Genomic DNA, 11,936 nt, shown 5'->3' on the forward strand with positions numbered 1-11,936 from the left:
CAGCCACAGAAATGCTCATATAATTCTAAAACAGTATCTTCCATGGTAGTTACTAAACGTGAGGCTTGCTACCTTCTATTCATATGACAAATGCCTCTGGGAAGACGTTGATTTCTACAAATTATTAATTTAATTATTAATTTGGAGCTGTTAGTGAAAATATTTCTGAAAGGCACTTTGGATTTTTTAACCTAATATATAATTATTTCTCTCATTGTTAGACTCTACACTCACTATAAGTTTTAGAATTTATTTTTGCCTTAAATCACGATACACATAATTAACTTATCTATAATTTTATTAATGCCAAACAGCATATTATTTTGGTCTTTAGATTTCGGGAAATATGTGATATTGAACTAAAGCTATAGCATGTTCAATTTAGTGATACTTCACTAAAACAGAGGTCTGGAAATTTTTATGTAAGACTTCAGTATTTTATTCTTTGAGGCCTGCGTGTGGTCTCTGTAGCTGCTACTTAACTCTTCTATTATAGACGAAAGCAATATAGACGATAATGTACATGATGAGCATAGCTGTACTCCAACATTTATTTATAAAAACAGATAGCTCACTGAGTTTGACCCTCAGGTCATAATATTTCAACCTCTGCACTAAAATTCAAGTTTTACAGAGATAAAAAACAAACAAACAAACAAAATCCTTAGTGTTTTAGCTTTTTATAAGCCCTTTGAAAGAAATATTTGTATGGAATCATTTCTATTTCTTAATCCCACACATTTATGGAAGTGCATTTTATTAATTTTATCTTCTAATGATCATTTTTCTGTGGTCAGGCAGAATCAAAAAAATAATGAATCCTATTTAATACTGAAGTATTATATATCAAGCTTTCTTTTTTGTATTTATGATCTAGCTATGATTTCAAGAAAATGTTTTATTACTATTATTATATTTTAACTATCTCAAAGTTACATAGTAATAAGGAAACATATAATACCATAAGATGTGTACCAGAGTTACTTTGACTATTTAAAACCATTTATGCATGGAAGAGGCAACTACCGACTGTATACTTTGGAAAAAGACTGGAGGCTCATTGATGAGGAAAAGGAGTCATGGAATAAAATACTGTAAGCAGAGTAGGTAGGTGTACATATGAAATGAGATGTTGATTCCAACAATATTCTTCTTTCACTTAGATGACTTTTGGAAAATTTTGTTTTAAAAAAAACTTTAAACAAAAGGAGGAAAAACATCAAGTTATGACTTTAAGCATGTTCAACTTAATGGACTCATGTAGATTTCTTTCAGAATGAAACTCAAAGGCAACAAGCTACATAGATGGACTGAAAGTTTCCAAACAAAATAAAATAAAACCAAGGATAAGCTAAAATTTTAAGAAAGACTCTCACCTAAAAGTTAGAGATGAAGGCTTATTTATAAAATCTGGGCTGTAACAAAATCAATACAGAAAGAAGAAAATTAAAAACTATAATATCATTGTTACAAAAGGTTTTGTAATAATAAGGCAAAATTGAGATGTCATTATAAAATTTGATAGAGAACACAAAAATTTCTTAAAATTGAAAAAGAATTTATCAAAATAAATATTCAATAGATTTTTTTCTATAAAACAGTAGTACAGAAAATGAAAGTAAAATTAAGAAACAAAAAACAAAAAATAAAAGAAGATAGAAAATAAAAAATAACATTTAAGAAAATTAGAAAGTCTTCCAAAAATTTTAACATTCAGGAAATTGATGTTCCAGAAATAAAACTGAAAAACTTTCAAAAAATAAATTTTTGATGAAAATTTTCAAGGAAAAAAAAATCCTAGAAATGAAAAAAATGACTTTCTAGGGTAAAAGCTGGATAAAAGTTAAATAGATAAAATTCGGTCTAAGAAAGGTTCATGTCAAATGAATGGGATTTACTGGGGAAACCTACAAGGCAAAGGCCAGCAACATCATGCACAGTCCCTGTTCTCCTGTCCAACAAGGACATCTCAGGGTATACCAAAGGACACACAGTGGATTTGTGTACCAGATAGGGACACTATCCTCCAGTACCTTACCTTTTTTATGAACAGTGCATTATTTTGATATTTAGAACAATGTAAATGTGGAGAAAATTCTTTTTCCAGAGCAAATGGACCTTATTGAAAGGATCAAGGACCAAGAATTAGGATTGTCTTTGACTTTTCAAAGGTAACACTGAAATCTAGATGTCAGTTCAACAGTGTCTTTAATACCATTAAAATTATTTCCAATATCTTACCTTAGACACAAACCATCTAGCAAGTGTGAGGATAGAATTAAAAAAAAAATTTTTTTTCAATCACAAAGTGAGAAAACTTTCACTAATTAAAAATGATGGAGTTAGAAATATGAAGCAGTCCATCACTACAGAAGTTAAAAAAATGAATCTCCAGGATTATGAAGAAGGAAAACCTTGTTCTTAGAAATATACCCATCCACAATGAAACAGATCATAAACTCTGGGAAAAAAACTCCAAGAAGAAAAACTAATAGAATCTCTGAGAGTGGATATGTATGGCATTTGCGAAGTTGGATTAGCGATATGCATAGAAATAAACAAATAAAAGACAAATATTATACAGGGAAAACAAAACTATGTACATAAAAGAAAAACTAGTTATGAATAGAAACATGCTGAATTACATTTAGTCATAAAATGTTAAAAATAAAAATCGAGTTAAAATTATGACCAATAAATATTGAGAAAATGAGAGAATGGCAAGAGTGTACCAAATATTAATTTCCATATTGGCAACTCAATACATAATGTTTAAATTTGAAAAATCCAAAACCTATTATTTGAATACTTAAAGAGATGATCACAAATATACGAAGTATTAGATAAATGGCTTGGAAATAATCATCACTATGGGATTAACTATGGAATTAGCAAAGAAAAACTATTTTTCCCCTAAAATAATTTGATTAAAAATAATATAAAAGCAATTTAAAAAGTTGAAAACAATTGTAATGGATAGGTAGGAAATTCATGTTAAAGAGACTTCTGTTATGAAAGGTTGGATTTTGATGCTATGGAGTGTGGAACATGTCCAAGATTTCAAGTAAAAAAGATTTCGTTTTTCCAAATAGCAAAAAAAGAAAAAAAAAGAAAAGAAAAAAAAGGGAAGAAATCTTCATATATTTCTAGTTTTTAAATGTCACACTTTTATTTCCAAGGTATTAAGAAGTTCTTGATTTTCATGCTTTTTTTTTTTTTTGTTAAAATATAAAGATATGTTTGTTTATGCTTGCATTTCACAAGAAGAAAACAGAAAATCTGGTCATATAAAGCTGGTGTAAACACAATTGTATAGATGAATAATTCTTACAGTTTTTGGCTTTAGGGCTCCTTAAAAGTTATTGAGTAACCCTAGAAAACTAAGAAGCTCCTTTTATGTGCCAGTTTTTCTCATCCTAGAAATTGTATCTGAGAAATTGTTAAAATACTTATACAATAATTTGAGAAAACAATGGTAAACCAGTACATGTTATCATAAATATTTTAGAAAACTATTTTTTAACAAAATGTAAAGCAATTAATGGGAAGAGTGGCTTTATTTTACATTTTCAAAAATCTCTACTATTTAGCATAATAGAAGGCAGCTTCATTCCTATATTCGTTTCTGCATTTAAACAGTTACAATATGTAGCTCGAGTTAGCATATAGAAGAAAATCAGGCTTCACACAGATGCATTTGTGTGAAGGGAAATGTATTTTAATAGCCTTTTCAGGTAACTATGGATATTTTCTTTGATATTACACCAATACTTGGCAAGGCAGTTTCTTAAAGGTTAGTTGTAATGTGGAATCTAAAAGCACATCAGACTTTTTTCTTTCTGCTTTGTTACATTAAAATCTAATATCTTATCTTGCACTTTGAAAATAACTTGTATTCATGCAGGATTTTGTAATAGCATGCATTGTTCATTTAGAAAATGTTTACTGCATTGTGAAGATTTCACAAGATTTGACACATTTTATTATGAGTAAAATCACATTTTTTATTTCATTAGAAAGCCTGTAAGTGTTGGGAAGTTGTCAAATTCACAGCGACAGATACAATTTTTCCAAATTTACAATTTTCTCTTGAGAGATTGAATTTCATAATTGGCATCAAATAGTATAAATTGATTTCCTTTAAGTGACAGCCTCATTTCATGAATTTTTGAGAAAATCTGCCAAGTTACGAAGACTAAATAGCCATAAATTTTCTATTATATATCATTTCAAATAAGAATGCTCTTTCTTGAAAAATGTTGCTAGTTGAGCTTGCAACTCACACAATTAGCTTTCCTTGAGACAGCTGTTGTGTCTCAAGAGGCAGAAGTATGTTATGCAAACTTCCTCATTCCTTCACATACAGTATTGAAAGGCATGTGTATTCAGTGTCAAGATTAAATAAAATTAGTTATATATATATTTGGATAAATATATGTATATATATGTATATATATGTATATACATAAATATGTGTATGTATTTACACATACACACACACACACACACACACACACATATTTAACTGTGAATGTGTAGTGGTGAAGAATGTAATGTCTACCAGTCCATTTTGGTGACACATTGAGAAATGTTGATAAACCATACAAAATTGCTGATTAGTGTTTCTAATTACATTTTAAGTTAACCATGTATAGTTTTCCATGATGGTTTTTAAATAATCAAGTATTCTAGACTAAATACATCAGAGTGCTTATTTTTGGAAATGCATGCATTTGTTTCTACCAATAGAACATTTTATTCTAAAAAAAAAAACTAAACATGTAAAATAACATTTTATTATCTTGGGGAAGAAATATTTTATAACCTTTATTAATAATCAGCACTCATATAGAGAAAAGATACTCATTTCTTTTATAATATTATCAGAAAACATACATATATTCAAGGCAAATTATGAATTGCATATTTTCATAAGGAGTTTCTGTGAAGAATTTTACAGAAAGGATGATTTATGATAATAAAAGGTAACTTTAAATTTTATCTCTTGCCTACTACAGGTAATGTGAAAATCTCAAATACTTTGGCCATTATGTTCTTTTGAGATCCTTCAATAGTTCTTTTTATTTTTGGGTGGATTAATTCCTAGCGAAGAATAATTGAGAGGCAAGTCAAAGGACACATAAATACATTGTTAAACCTTTGAATGACTAAGACTACTTAAAAGAACCTTTATCTATTTTGTTGTGCTTGACAAATTTTTTTACAGATATTGCATTTAAGAATACAAAGTAAAATTTTTAAAGAATTCTGAGTTAACATGTTTTGCTTCGTTTTTTTGTTTTGGGAAGGCAGTAAAAGTTATGCTCAGAAACCGAGTTTGTATTTGCCAACAATTTCTTTAGCAGAGGATGGTGTGAAAATTAAAATAATTTCACAAGCCAATGCATACATGATAATAATCTCTTAATAAACCAAAAAATAAATGACATACTCTAAACAAATGACAGATTATTCACTCTACTGTTCCAGGCAAGAGTAAATGAAAAAATAAAATCCGAATCCAATGATTGATTTCCAACTGCCAGCAAGAAAGTCCCCGTTGCTAGGGCACCGTCGCTAGAGAATAAAGATGCCAGTGTTGGTGGGCAGGGTGATCTCTTTCACAGGGTGCTTCATGGCTTTTTGCCACTGTCAACCAGAACGGTCTTGGCCATGCAGAAGCTAAATCCCTCAAAGTTTTTCTGAGAGTTTTTAAGTTAGTGAAGAGTAGTTTTTCCCAAACCGAAACTCTCAAATAGTCCACAAACTCTCGGTATTTATAGTCTAAATGGCCCCTTGTTCTAGTTGCTTCTCCACATGTTCTTCTTGATAAACCCCCTACAGGGTCCCTCAGCAGCTGGGCTGTTGAATTCTTATCAAGGACAACGGATGCAGAATGATGACATCTTGGCATGAGTGACCTTTTTTCCCTCTTTGTTATAAACAAGTGGTTTGAAACAACTATGCTTAAGTTCTAAACAAGTGAATTTAAAATCATATTAAACCAATACATAACATATATATTACATATATTGATTAGATTTCTAAATGACCTTTGGAAGATAAAGAATTATAGTCTATTCCAAAGAGAAAGCATACTTAAAATTGTTTTCTCCACTCTAATTTAGGTGGAAATTTTAAATGTTTTCTTTTTCACAATTGAAAATGCATATTGGTCTTTCTCTTGTTTTCTAAATCCAGTTATTTTCGACAGAAAATCAAATGTCATGTATTTAAAACAATTTCTTTAAAAAAAACAATAGTGTTTACTTGAAATTTTTACAAATTAGTATACTTCTACGCCAGATGAAAGTATAATAACTATAAATTTTCTTAATTTTCAGTTCAAGTGTATATTATCCTGTTAACATCTAAAAAATGTAGAATAGCAGAAGATATTTCCATATCCTTAAAATTAACAATGATTGCTGTAATATCTTCCATATTATTACCTAACTCTTATGAAAGAAACAACTTCATGGATAATATTTAAGCTGTAACAGTTTCAATTTTCTCCCAGCTGGACAACAACTTATCTCAACAGCTGCTCCATCTTTGCCTAGGGGCCAACAAAGACCTGAATTTCCAAAGAGAGACAGACTAGCTATGGGCAATGAATTGATGATGCACTCATTTGATTTTGGACAGTTATTCATTTACTTATTTAAACAAGCAGCTTTTAATTCATGTTTTGTCATAAAAAGTTTAGAGTTTTTTTCTTCAAAAATATTAACCTCTTAGAGATTTAATATTGCGATTTAATACTGGATAACTAGGAAATTATATATTGGAAATTTTTACACATGAATTATGAGCCAGCTTGACTTTTGAAGAGATTAAAAATGTATACCTCCATCAGTGGTATTTTTAAGATGCTTATTCTCACTCCGGCCTGTATCTTTTCAAAATGTCCTAGTATTAACTTGATACAGTATCCTACTTTTAGAGTTTTGACTTGGACTAAGGTGATGTCTAGGGCCAATGAGATGCGAGAATTAGAGTGAAATTAGGGAAGTCCAACTGGCAGAAATGATAAAAATTCTCTTTAAAATCTGAAAAACAAAGCAAGGAAAGACCTTTGTATTTCGCTTAACATCCTCTCAAATGAGCTATTTCACAATAATATGATTCAGTAAAAATATACACATAATTCGTCCTGACGAAGTCACAGGCCTAAGACGGTAAGTATTCCTTTTCTCTTGCTGTGCTCTAAAAATAGATGAGATTCCACCAAAATCCAGAGATGTGGTCAGAAGAACAGAGCTACGGTTCTTGCATCTACAGGCTGGGAATGTCCAAATGAGCCTGTGATTAGATGTCAGAAAATTGGTTACTCCTGTGGGAGGGATGGTCAGATTCTGTTTCTTAATCTAGGTCTGATTGCAAGTTTACAACATTTTTGTAATTATAAGTCAATATTAATAAAGAAAATAAACGTATATTGAATTTATGTTATAAATCAAGTAATATGTAGATAGGAGAAATAGTTCTTATTCAGGAGAGATGAGAGAAGGGAAGTCAAAAAATAAGCAAATGAATTTTTTACAAATTAAATTTTTAATTGAAATGAAATTAAAAATTTTTAAATTGAAAGGTCCATTGACACCATTAATAGAGAAAGAAACTTTGGATGAGGTAGGTGCTTTTGTAAATCGTGGGTGTGAGTTATAAGTTTGATGACCTTCAATGGTGTCTCAGAACTCCTAAGAATCAGGGCTGCTTCGGTGAAGTTTGTGGTGAAGAGTCTTCCTCAGGAAAATCACCCTTCAGCATAGAAAAGGCTAAAAAGAAGTTTGGTTGGTCCATGATAGAGGCTATAAAGAAGTATAGAGGAGATTTTTTTAATGGAAATCAGAAAGAATAAACTTGCTTTTGCTTTGGGGACATACAAAAGTGACAATCCACCCCCCCCCAAAAGTGACCATTATTACTGCAGCATCTGTGGTTAGTGTTAAATGCTTATATCAGCAGTGTACAGCTCCTAAATATTTCTTTTCAAAATGCTGGCATCTGGGTCCTTCCTCTTGTTCTCCATGATGCCCAGAAACAAAGATTAATTGTCATGGAAACCATAGTGAAACCATATATTTAGATAGATAAATATATAATTTGATAGATAATCATGCTTATAATGAATATTTGTGTTTGGATATTTTGAGGATGGATGCTAAGGGGTTTTGTACAAAGGCTCTGGTCCTGAATTTCTTAACACTTTGGCTTTAAAAAAGTTTTAGATTTCTCCTAGGCTCATTATTTTTTGGCTTTTTAGGGGGTGGGGGTGGGGAGGAGCGACAATACATTTGAGAAATTTTTGATTAGTTAAAGAAATTTTTAATGGGTCTGATTTGTTCACAGAATAATAAAGTACCCATCACTTCTGAGGAAACTCAACAGAATAGGACAATAGGGTTCTCAGAGGCTGATCTAACCACTTACACTTAAGCCATAACCTGGGGAGAAAACAAAAGTTATTTTGGAAGAGAAGATATGGTCATAGGTGAAACGCACGCTTGATGTGTGAGGATGTGGCTCGACAGCATTCACACACAGGAAATGAGTTTTGAAGGTGGGAATGTGTCAGAAAGATCAGGAGTCATCACAGTGAGCCCAGTGGGGCCAGGTAGAAAGATGATGATTGTGCTGCAGTTTCAATTGTATGTGTCACAAGGATAGCTTAAGTTTCAGCTCAAAAGAATCATTTTAGGCTCTAAAATATAGCATTAAAAAATTACTTTCAGAAGTAAGATTTAAAGAAAGGACAAAATTACAAGGTCGGGCCTTGGTTTTCTATAAAGGAGGGTTTCCCTTAATGCATAAAGAGTAAATTTTTGAAACGAACATAACTTTTCCATTGCCAGTTTGCACCTCATGTTAAGCTAACTGACAATGATAATTGTAGGGGGAGAGGGGAATAGATTGTGTGCATTTCATGGAGTGTATTAAATAGGAGGACCAACTCATTTAAACCAGTTATTTTGGGAACGAGAAGAGATGCTATTAATAATTAGATTGGACAATGGGGAAAAATTGGGATGTGTGGACACATTATCATTAAGGCAATTTTTGCATGCATCAGCTGGAATGCTCATGACATGGACAGCACAATTAATCTATTTATTTAAGACTTGAGTTCTGAGTCATTTGGACCTTTTAGCACTGCCAGAGCTGTGGGAGATAACTGCTTCCCTGGCATTTATCACTTACTGAATTGTCCTCCTGGTTATTTACATTTCCATAGGTCTTCTTTTTAACAAGATTGTGAATGTCTTGAAAGAAGAGATTATGCTTAGTGCTCTGTATGACAGAAATCTATTAAAGGCAAAATCAGAAGAAAAATTAGAAACGGAGGAAATAAAGGTTATTAATTTTTTGAAATTGGAGTTAAATCTCATATTATTCTCTTACTCTTTCCAAATTGGGGTAATAAAAAAATATATGGTATCAAAATAAAATGTCAAAATGACAGAAAAAAATACCAGCTTAAGCTGCATAAAAAATTCACTAAATTGTCTTTTTACAAAATTTCTTTGTCAATATTTATTATGGGTATTTTTTCAACAATTAAATAATTTAATTTCACCTGCACGTTTAGCAATATAAAATAAGAATACGAATTAGTAAGCTAAAAAATAAAGTAAAATATGCAAAAATGAATTTCTCACAAATATTTCAATCACACATCACAAGCATTTAATTTTTTCAAACATAGCAAAGAAATATATGCCAAAATACAGGAACAGAATTTACCAGATGTCCAACAGCCTCAAGCCACACAGATATTGGTCAAAACTTGAAAATTCACAGATGTAAGACAGTCTGTTATCCTGCTTCAAGCACTGTTTTCTTTTCGGTAAAGCCACTGAAGTGTTTGACACCTGATAAATTCATTTATTTTTTAATTTTATACTTTTGATTAAATGAAGACTTTCAATTTATAGTATGTGCACATAATTTTACTAATTTTATTTATAACATTTTATCCATAGGGATATGAAAGAAATAAGATATTTCAGAGGCTAAGAAATGTATAATTGTGGATGCTTTCAGTTAAATAAGTTTATTAATTCATTTATTTAATCAACTTTGTTTTAAAGAGTGCATTTTATAAAATACGACAAAACACATGAATGAACTTTTAAAGGCAAATTTATTGTTATTTTTAATTAATGTGCATTGAGTGCCTACTTGCAGCAGGAATCGTGCTAGGCCCTGGTATCATGACAAAGGAATCTTGGTTCCTTCTTTCATAGATCCTTTTTTTTTTTAACTAAATAGACTAATGATGTATTTTGCTTGTTGTATTAACGCTTTAAAAGAAATATAAAGGACTGAGATAAAAAATAATGGAGGTGGGAGAAGCAATGGCTATTTTAGGAAGGCTGTTGAGGGAAACCCTCTCAATGAGGAAACTTTTATATGAAGATCCAAGGAATGAGGTGCTGGTCACGTGAGATTTGGGAGAGAGAGAACTACAGGCTAGGAGAAAACCATGTGCAAAGGACTTGAGGAAGGAAAGAACTTCTTGTGAATGAAGAACTGAAAATCATCTTATGTGGCTGGAACAGAACAATAAAGAGAAGGCTGGAGAGATAAAGGGGCACGCATAGAGTTTAGAGTTTAGGAGAAATGAGAAACTATGAAAATGCTTTAAGAACATAGTATGTGATTAACTATGCATTTTTAGGAGAATTACTATTCTGTGAGGGGCAGAATAAATGAGAATGAGTAAACCAGTTAATCCAGTTAAAAGACTGTTAAACTAACAAAGACAAAAGATAATAACAGCTAAGATTAAGATGTTGACAGTGGACATATATAAAAAAAGAAAAAAGAGGACAAAATTGCATTCCTGGAATTAGAAGATAGAATTGATAAAGGCTGTTGAAGGACAGGAAGTGAAAATGGTTATGAAGGAAATGAAAAATTATATATAAATGATTTCTAGGATTCAAGCTTGAATAACTAAGACTAAGTCGTTCTTTACTGAGATAGAAAGTGTTAAATTGGAGGAGTAATAGTAGGTTTGAATGAAGGGAAAATTGGAGTAGAAAATATGAGATACTTTTGGACAAGTTAATTTTGAGACATCTATGAAGTATCTATATGAAAATGTCAGTGCAAAGTTGGATGTGTGGGCCTGGGCTTAGAAGAGTATTCTGTTCTGGATCTATACTTTTAGAAGTCACTGTGTTAAGACAACATTTAAATCTGTAAGAATTGAAGGTATCACTTAAGAAAAAAAAACCTAGAAAGAGGATCAAAAATTAGCCATAGAATGAAGAATATGTGTAGGTTGGATAAAGGAAGAAGACCAACCACTTGAATCACATCCTATTATGTTTGTTTCACCAACATCACAAAGAAACACTTATTAAATACTTGATATAAAATAAATGTTTGATATATATTATCTCACTTAATTCTTCTATGGTCCATTCAAGTTATATAATGTACTTGGATCATAACAGCTAAGAAGAACTAACATTTATATAGATCTTACTAGTTTCAAAATGTAGTTCTAAGCATTAAGAAATTGATACATTAGAGAATTAAACAGAAACAACCCTTGGACTTCTACCTCAAACCACAGTATGATACAGTCTTCTTATACGACAGTTTCGGTAAAAGAGAATTATAGAAATAACTGGTTATTTCGCAGGGATTATTTCCAGCAAGAGTCTAAACCATAAACTATTTCTTGGAATGTCAGCCTTGGTGGGAAATCAGAGTAACGGGGGTAGGGGTGGGGGTAGGGGTTGGCCAGGCCAGGAAAAGCTCCATAGCATGGAGGAACAAAATGACCAACTATATTCATGAATCTTTCTTACTTTTGGTAATTATTGAATTAATTATGTTTTAAACTAATCCTTTTCATTGTTTTCTATATCCCATTTCCTTTCACCTATTCAGTGACATCACTCTAGTAATTATCCCCT

Source organism: Rousettus aegyptiacus, unplaced genomic scaffold, assembly GCF_014176215.1.
Source record: "Rousettus aegyptiacus isolate mRouAeg1 unplaced genomic scaffold, mRouAeg1.p scaffold_m13_p_8, whole genome shotgun sequence".
Classification (NCBI taxonomy): Eukaryota; Metazoa; Chordata; class Mammalia; order Chiroptera; family Pteropodidae; genus Rousettus; species Rousettus aegyptiacus.